Here is a 10,011-nt window from a genome sequence, read left to right as displayed (position 1 = left end):
ACATATAAACCAAATGAATGTTATAGTCGGCCTCAAATGTCCTTGAAATTGGTATTGATCATACCTATAAACTAAATGAATGTTATAGTCGGCCTCAAATGTCCTTGAAATTGGTATTTATCATACCTATAAACCAAATGAATTTTAGAATCGGCCTCAAATGTCCGTGAAATGGTGTTGATCATACATATAAACCAAATAAATTTTAGAATCGGCCTCAAATGTCCGTAAAATGCCAAGACAGTGATGTATGTATGTGTTTATTTACTTGGAAAAGGATTTATTTAAGTTGCTTCAACTATTCATCGTATATTGTCCTATTTTGTCATTGTTGAATTATAAATTTCTTTGGCTTCCATATAAGTTTATTTTCCTATGTATGGAAGCCAATTCCATACATAGGAAAATAAACTTCCAAATGTAACTTTTCTGCGCTGTGATAATCACTACCTTCAATTTGTATTCTGCTAATAAGAAATGTTTTGAAACTTTTCATTTCATTTTTCATGAAGGCTCATAAAAATAACAGGAGTTCTGAAATACTTACCGATAGCCGATGATATTACTGTTGCAGTCGACATTATCGACCCGTGACCTTGAAAGAGCATTCGCTTGAAACAAGAAGCCCAGATGGCCTGTATCGCTCACCTGGTTTATTTGATCAAACATCAAATAATGTTTATGTTCCATTTGCTGATAGCTTTATTTGTTGATGTATGATTAAATTTGAATCCCAGCCTACTTGGGATGTTACCACAGAAAAAGCAATGTAATACATTACTAAGTTCCAGAAAAGAAGTCATTAATATCAATATTGCCAAATGGACCCCTTTAAGCCCCGCCCCTTAGGCCCTCAGGGGGACAGCCCCACCATTTGTACAATTTTGAATCCTACTCCATAAGGATGCTAACAGTCCAATATGGAGTGGTACTCATTGCTTATGTAGTTTCAGAGAAGAGGCCTTCTATATAAATTAAGCAAAATTGACCACTTTCGGCCGTGCCCTTCGGGCCCTAGGGGGTCAGCTCTCACTATTTCTACAATTTTGAATCCCTACTCCATAAAGATACTACCAGTCAAATATGAGTGATGTTGATTGTTTAGTTTCAGAGAAGAGGCCTTCTATATCAATTTAGCCAAATTGGCCCCTTTCGGCCCTGCCCCTCAAGGCCCCAAAGGGTCACCCCTCACCATTTGTACAATTTTGGATCTCTACCCGATAGGAAGTTGTTTATATCAATTTAGCCAAATTGACCCCTTTGGCCCCGCCTCATGATTTGTTCGATTTTGAATCCCTACCCATAAAGATGCTACCAGTCAAATATGAGCGATATCCATTGATAAGTTTCAGAGAAGAAGTCGTTTACCATTTGTACAATGTTTAATCCCAATTTTATAAGGATGCTTCTGACCAGATGAGGTGACAAGAGGTCCATGGGCCTTAACGGTCACCTGAGTAATGATATATTTTAGCATATTTGGTCCCTGCGACCTTCAAATGAAGGTCAAGATCATCCATTTGAACAAACTTGGTAGCCCTTCATCCCAGCAAGCTACAGACCTAGTATCGTGTCTCTGGGCCTTATGGTTATCACAAAGAAGTTGTTTAAAATTGTTAAGTATATTTGACCCCTGTTACCTTAATTGAAGGCCAAGTTCATATATTTGAACAAACTTAGTAGCCCTTCATCCCAGCATGCTACAGACCTAATATTGGGTCTCTGGGCCTTTTGGTTAACAAAAAGATGTTGTTTAAAGATTTTAGCATGTTTGACCCGTGACCTTGAATGAAAGTCAAGGTCATTCACTTGAACTTTGGGGCTACCACAACATAATTATATGTCTGTTGTTTTCCGATCAATCCCAAATGTGAAAGATCACCTCAGTAATATGCATAACAAGAGATAAAAGGGAACCTAGATATGAAATATGAGAAATAAGGAAAACAAACTTCAATTATCGATATCCCAGATGGCCACCTGTCGGCCATGTTGTTTTCCGTTTGGTCCCAAAATCCAATATCCATAGTCACAAAGAGGAGCCTACATATGAAATATGAGAAAGATCACTTCAGCACTTTTTGAGAAATAGCAATAACAATAATTGCTTACTGAGGGACGGATGGACCACAGACACAGGGTGGTTTGAATAGCCCACCATTTGTATAAAAGATTATTTATAGTAAGAGACCTTCACAGTTGACCCCAAAGTCCATCACACATTGTCCAATAATATTAGAATGCATTAAGTTTCAATATAATCGGTCAACCTTTTCATAAAATGTTATGTGGAAACTAAAATATGATGAAAAACTATTTTAGTAACGATGACCTTCATAGTTAACCTTTTCATCCAAAACTCAATCCTACTCTATGAAATGTCATAAGCTAACATTGAATACCACTCTGTATAAGGTCATAAGCTAGTGTATAAGGTCATAAGCTAGTGTATAAGGTCATAAGCTAACATTGAAACCCACTCTGTATAAGGTCATAAGCTAACATTATATGAAGTTTTATCTAAATCCATCAAAATCCTATATGAAACTATCGTCTGGAAACTAGCATCCTGATAGATGGCTGAAAACAAACATTATAAATGGTTTCCCAAAGTATTCTGCTGAAAACAGACTATAAACAACATAAATATATATTGATGCAAGTAGTTTTTATTAAAAAGACAATTAGATTACAGGGCTTACTGATTCTTTCTTCTTTTCTGTGAAAACACAAATATTATCAAAGTTATACAGGTCACATTGGGACAAAAGCACAACAAAATGTGTGTTTTTTTAAATAGTGAGTACTTGCACAATAACAAAAAAACTGGTGTCAAGGAAATAATTTCATTGCTTTACAAGACCAATTTGAATTGAAAACAAAGTACAGAGAAAACTCCTTTAGCCACTTTGGAGTGAGACAAAAGTACATCTAAACCCTTGGACTGAGATTCCCCCGTCTCCTGTATCAACATCCTAAAGGGGTGTAATATTCTACATGTATATGTCATGTTTTGATGGATTCATCCCAAAATTAAGAATGCACTACTCTCAGATTTATATTTATAGCAAGCTTAGTACATCTGAAATATGTGTCTAAAATTTATACTTCCAATGTTTGTAGAACTTTTTAAAAGAATTTAAATGATGACCTATTTGAGGGTCATTTTGAAAATGCTTAATTTCTTTCCTTTTTTTACTAAAATAATTTTCACTCCAATCATCATTACGTTTGCATTTTTAACTGTATCTAGTTCATCTTTGTTGTACAGAATTGTAATGTTCAATACAATTAAATTTCAAGTAACTAGGTATTGAGCAACAAATTGTGAAATTACACACTTTTAGCAGTTTATTTTCACATTTTAGAGCTAAGTGTAGCACTTTGAATTTTTCCTGAAAAAAGCGAAAAATAAATATCATAATGGACAAAAAATAAAGACCAGACCCCACAACCATTTTCATGTTGATATTTAGAAAGAGCAACATTTTTTCTGTTGATTGTCAATAACTTAATAAGTTCATAGTTGAATATACAGCATTAAATCTGAAATAGAAAAATGGGAGTGTATAAATTACAGTGTTTATGTTAACTAAAGTGCTATTCACAGTAACATTAATACAGTATGCTTATAAGAATAACTAAGAAAACATAAAATTGTGTTAATTTGCAAACATTCATATACATTTGAAAGAAATTAGTGGAAGTCATCACCTTGATTTGGTAAAACAATGAAATTAAGATATATCACAAATTAACATTAGTATCTCTGATCGACATTAGCTCCAAAAAAAGGACATCACATGGACACGTTTTTCCTCACATTTTCTGCTATGTTATAAACTCCCATTTCCAAAAATTACATTATCATAATTTTTCTGCTTTTTTTCTTTTTATGCTTATAGCTCAGTATGCTCTAGTACCTATACCTACCTAGTAGCTTTTATACTTTGACACGCCACCATTGCCCAAGGCCAACAAGAGTGATAAGTATCAGCTGGAATAATTTGTTTTACAGTTGTTCACCTATGTGCTGCCTTTCTGACATCCGACGTAAGCGACACAAAAATGATCTTACAATTAAATATTTCACTTCCATTTTCCAACAAACAAGAGACCCACAGGCCTTAAAAGTCACTTTTATAGTTTTGAAATATTTCTGTGACTTTCACCCTTTTTTGACTTTTCTAATCAGCCCCTGGTAGTCAGTTGGGCCAACATTTGCGTACCATCAAACTGCTTTCAAAAACTGCTAATTATAACAAAGTTAGAAAGAATTTCAAGAAGAAATCCAACAAACAATAGTCAAAATGAGATTTACTTACATAAACTATAGCAAAGTTGCCTTCTCCCCCAGGTGCAAATATTAGACCCCAGGGTCATGAAATTCACACTTTGGTAAACCATCTTAAGACCCTTTTATCTAGAAACAGTACTTGATTCTACCTTATTTGGGTTTTGATAAAATGATTTTTGAAATTTCAGTTAATCTGACAATTTTTAGCCCCACCCATCAGCCACTGGGGGTCATCCAGACTTAAGAATTTGTCTTAGGTGACGTAAAAACATTCCAAAAGGTACATTCTTTTGCTTTGAAAGAACTCATGATTGGAAAGTTAAAAAAAAATGTGTTGCAATTAATATGTCCCAGTTAAACCATAATTTCACTGGACAAAATATTAAAATGTTTAAGATGTATCAAGGAATAACAACACCTGTTGAAGAACAATTAATGTATACAGATAAAGGGGGACTTGTACAGCACAGCACCAGATAATGGTGGACTAGCTGGATTATCTATATAAAACATCTATTGCCAGGAAAAATCTACATTCATCAAACAATAATATTGTCTTAACATCTATAATTTTTTAAATTATACACCTGGTATCACCACTTTGGAACAATATATATGACAGCTGTATAAAAAAGACAATATGTAATGTATTTTTCTAGGCTATTGCAATTACCCAGTCTTATAACCTGCAAAACACAAGTACATTTATAATCTCAGAAGCAGTTCTAATTCACACCATACATTATACAAGAACTGATATAATCCTCTTCTCAGCTAAAACATTTCTTGCTGATCAATGTATTTCTTTTGCACTCAATCTCTGTTTAGTGATGATTGAAGTTTGGCCATAGAATGCCTGAAAAATGAAAATCAAAAATAATAATTTAGTAATAAAGTAATGGCAAATAAAAATGGTTACCGGTACTTATAAATATCATCATATAATCAACACTTGTTCAAATTCCCTGTTCAATAAAACCTTAGCTCATGGCTAAGTTACAGTTTTTACTCAAGATCAATATCACTCCTGTGAAAAACAATCTCCCTCCTCCCCACCATGCAGTTTTTATTGACTAAAAAAATTTTCAGAATGCTGTTTTATTGATTGTCTCTCCTCATTGATACTTTCGACACAACTCATCAACTGTGAGTCTATAAATACTTAGTATTAATATTTGACTGCAGATTTAACAATCTGACATTTATCGACTGATAATGATATCTAAAGTCAAAAGATGCACACAGGTCTTAATATAAATATGAAATGTAAATTTACATGTTACATTATGCATATATAACACCATATTCTAGTGTTTCAAAAATATGAATAAAGAGAAATAAATAGAGGTTACACAACAAGTGGTTGTTGGATATGGGATTTATTTCACACGAGTAAGTTATTTTTTAAAAGTTACAAAAGACACGAGCTTTAGCGAGTGTTTTTTGCAATTAAAAAAAAACAACTTACGAGTGTGAAATAAATCCCATATCCAACAATCACGAGTCGTGTGACCTAGCTGTTTCTACCACAATAATATCGGCTTGAATCAAAGTGAAACGTGTATAATTTCGCGTATGCAAATAAAGTGTACCGGTGACGTCCGGGACCTGGTGATGTGACGTCATTATATTATTGATGACGTCAATAACAATTGCAGCTTGGGTCAAAGTTCACCGTGTTAGCCAATCAAAATGCGTACAGAGTATATACCACGTGTGGTATAAACAGATTGTTAATCAACAGCTGTAATGATTAACTGATGGCCTGAGAGTTGAATAACACAGGGTATTGTGGTAGAAAAAGTGTTTCCGACCTACCCATCCTGTACTTTTTGGGCACGTTATCGGAAAGACAGCTCCTTTTTTTGGCCTAAGTGCCTCGACAGAAATTGACCCAAGACTCTTATTCACACTTTTTGTTCATGAACTAAAGAAGCATACAGTATTTGACCAAATAAGCACCCAGGGTCCTAAAAAAAATTAGGGGAGCTTATATTATTGGGGCATTATTCAAAGATGACTAGTTTAAAATTCCTGGTCTCAGACTCCACAATATTGTAAGCTGCTGTACATTTGGATACGTTGCTTTATAAACCAGTTGATTTCTCAGAAAACTAGTAGACAATTTTAATGTATTAATAGACTATAAATATATGAAGAGTGTATTTTAATTGGTCAATCCCTACATATGACTCCACATTGTAGCACTGACATGTTTAAGATCTTGAGGAGTCACAGAAGAAAGCATAATGGGGTTAAATGAGTAGTTGTACATGGATATCCTTGCTGAGTGTCGAGTCAGGTCAGATACCCATTTACCAACAGTATACAAACCTGTAGCCACACCATGAACCTATTCTTTGTTTTGGAGCTGTTTTCAATTTATTGAACGCATCTTAGTAATGACATTCATTGACGTTTGCAAATGTGGAATGTGGAAATAAATGCTTATAATGTTCTGAACACTTCATTATAAGCTCTGGAATTCAAAACCTAGTTCGATACATACTGCTACCGATATATTATATTTCCTACTACACAAATTGAAACATTTCTGAATTGTTCTGTTTCAAAAATAACTTTTTATGGTCAATATTGATAAGCACTCTTGGTGGGAACATACCTAATTAAATCATATAATTAGATTGGATTGGGAGTTTGTGACTAATTTTAATTTAATACTACAAAACAAATGTATTAACCATGTCATTTGTGATACTTTACACAAGAAATCGATAATGCAGGTTTAATATACCGGGCATACAAATTTTCATAATAGTAATATTCGTTTATGAATCTAATGCTTGGGACCCACAAAGGGAGCGTTTCATTAACAGACAATACAATGTACACATATGAAGTATAAATGCTTCATTTGGGCACCACAACTTCATATGTGCCTGGCCGCTTTCAGCAATCATATTTGACTGTATATGTTTCTTATAAACAATGATCAAATGTAGCTTTGCAGCAAAGGCAAGTCATTTCCTGATAGGATGTAACACAGGTAATAAACTGCATCCAGTGAACTACATTATGTTGCATGAATTTTAAACTAGAACTGTCGTCCGTTGGCCAAACCCATAACCTTCGGGCTTCCCCCCACTACCAACGAGGTTATTTGTAGAAAAATGAAATTAATTGCAGTCTTGTAAAACAGGGTCGTGGGTCAATTAACTTTCCAAAATGGGGAGGTAAATTCTACCTCTTATTGAATTACTCACATGTACAATGTATAAGGATTACTGCTGGTAAGTTGAAATTCCATTGCATTTATAGAAGGACTAAGTAATAGTAATTGAATGCGAAACAATTACAGAAGTCCCAATAACACCTTCCCATACTCCTGAAGATGCAAATGTGGTCTGTATACCGATGTGGATGAATTTGAAGTCCCTAAAACCCCTCTAAACCAATTTTCAAAGAAATCAAACAATATCTAAATTTTGAACAATCAGAAGCTTCCATGTGGTTACTATGGCAGCCAAACCCATACATTTGAATTTGCAGCCCCTTGATAACCCTTACAAATTTTCCTTGAAAGCGAACAATACGTACATTTTGGCCAATCGAATACAGTAAATGGCAGCCATTTGATTTAATGTGAAACTGAGGTTGCAAAAGTGAACAGTTTTCCGTGATGAACATACATTTTAATGAACTTAGATATATTGAAATATTGCTTAATTTGAAATAAAATAAAATCACCAACGAAATGCCTTCCTTGTCTTAAATTTGCGTTGTACATGTATTTGTATTGTCAACACAAGACCATTGTTTATATTTTTCTTAATTTTGAAAGTCAATTTTGACGATGACTGGCTGTTATGGTACATGCATCTGATCAGTAGACAGGTGAAATATGTAATTCTGTTGTAATCATTAAATATGTTTGTTATGAGCATGAAGCTATATTAGTTTATGTGTTAACCTAGATGGAGACGGCTGTGTTTATGTTGACTTCTAAGACTTTTGTTGGACACGCCACTTGCATCAAAATTGAGACAATCACGAATGATAAGGACATTCTTATTAGGGATTTAAATGACAGACAATGATAATAATGTTAACCAGGACAGTGATATAGACAACAACCTTCAAATGATTTGTGATAAAGTAATTATCAACGACACACTAGACAGACTACAAACGGTATCAAGTTTCATGGAAAGTACCCAGATGTACAGGGAACAGCTGTTTGACATGTGTCTGCGCATGCAGATTTAATTCTTTTATGTTAAAAGAAACAAAAACAAACAACAGTTGAATACTTCTCCCATCTAATTTAACTTATTTCTAAGAACATGATATGATATGTTCATCTCAAACCAATAGTAAAATGAAATGTTGACTAACCATACAATGTTATGTTATTTGACGTAACGCAGTATGAAATATGTCGGCCTCAGGTTGGACCTCAGTTATATTAAAACCAGTTAACTTGGAAGTATTTTCCCATTCCCCAAGGATTTCAATATTATGGAATTCATCTGCACCAAATATAATTTCATCAAAATCGGACATCGAAATTTCAACCAATCAAAAGTCATCTCTATGGCCGCCATTTTACTTTTATTTTCGACTTTTTTTAAATACAGAATTAAAGTTTGTCTTGTAAACATCTTCTACCAAAGAGTTTGATTGAATTCTATTGAATAGTAAAGGAGTAATAGCAAATTAGTTTTTTAGCCAGTCAGAGGTTGTGCTGGCCATCTTTGATGACTGAACAAAAAACCCAATATAGATTATGCACATCTACAATGAAAATGATTCAATGAACATTTCCGCATTTCATTACAAATTATACCATACTGAAAAATACTGGCCTTGAACATTTCTTCTACCACAATACCCTGTGTTATTCAACTCTCAGACCATCAGTTAATCATTACAGCTGTTGATTAACAATCTGTTTATACCACACGTGGTATAAACTCTGTACACATTTTGATTGGCTAACACGGTGAACTTTGACCCAAACTGCAATTGTTATTGACGTCATCAATAATCTAATGACGTCACGTCACCGGGTCCCGGACATCACCGGTACACTTTATTTGCATACGCGAACTTATACTTGGCCACGTTTCCCTCTGATTCAAGCCGATATTATTGTGGTAGAAACAGGTCACACGACTCGAGATTGTTGGATATGGAATTTATTTCACACGAGTAAGTTATTTTTTAAAAGTTGCAAAAAACACTCGCTACCAACCACTTGTTGTGTAACCTCTATTTACGCCAGACAACCTACCTTCACACGAATTTTTCATAATCCACAGGGTATTTTGATCAAAGGATGTGGTGGTGTTCTGACTTCCGATGCATATTACCAACCTGAATTTATATGAAAGATAACAATTATTTCATAATGGAGTAGCAATGGCAAACAAGGGAAGATAACTCATGCATGATAACCTACTCAAAAGGGTGGAAGAAACAAGGAGATCACTCACCACAATTCCACTTCACATGTATTGTCATTGATCACCTGCTAGACCAGAATTTATAAGGACATTGCCCATCATGTTTATATTGCTTTCAAATGAGCAAAATTTCAAGACCTTTTTTTATCGTCTTGTGGCATCATGATTTTATAGCTTAAAAGTTCCAGTTTGAGTAGGAATTAAGGAGTGAAATGACAGAGTATGGTCCTTTTTCAAAGTTTTGATAACCTTAATAATTCATTGAATGATGCCAAATGAGTAATTCTA

The 10,011-nt window shown here is 34.2% G+C and overlaps 1 long non-coding RNA gene across 1 annotated transcript in view; it reads right to left on the bottom strand.

Moving 5' to 3' along the window:
- Positions 1-2,653: 2,653 nt before the first annotated feature.
- The window catches only part of LOC117337699, a 29,190-nt gene continuing 21,832 nt past the window's right edge, over positions 2,654-10,011 (bottom strand). Inside the window, exons 3-4 of the long non-coding RNA XR_004534900.1 lie at positions 9,552-9,634; positions 2,654-5,153 (exon numbers count right to left, since the gene is read on the bottom strand). This is a non-coding gene — a long non-coding RNA (uncharacterized LOC117337699). The remainder of the gene's footprint in view (positions 5,154-9,551; positions 9,635-10,011) is intronic.

The sequence above is a fragment of the Pecten maximus genome, chromosome 11 (genome assembly GCF_902652985.1).
Source record: "Pecten maximus chromosome 11, xPecMax1.1, whole genome shotgun sequence".
Taxonomy (NCBI): domain Eukaryota; kingdom Metazoa; phylum Mollusca; class Bivalvia; order Pectinida; family Pectinidae; genus Pecten; species Pecten maximus.
The sequence above is the reverse complement of the archived record's forward strand: the minus strand, read 5'-3'. Positions and strand labels throughout refer to the sequence as shown.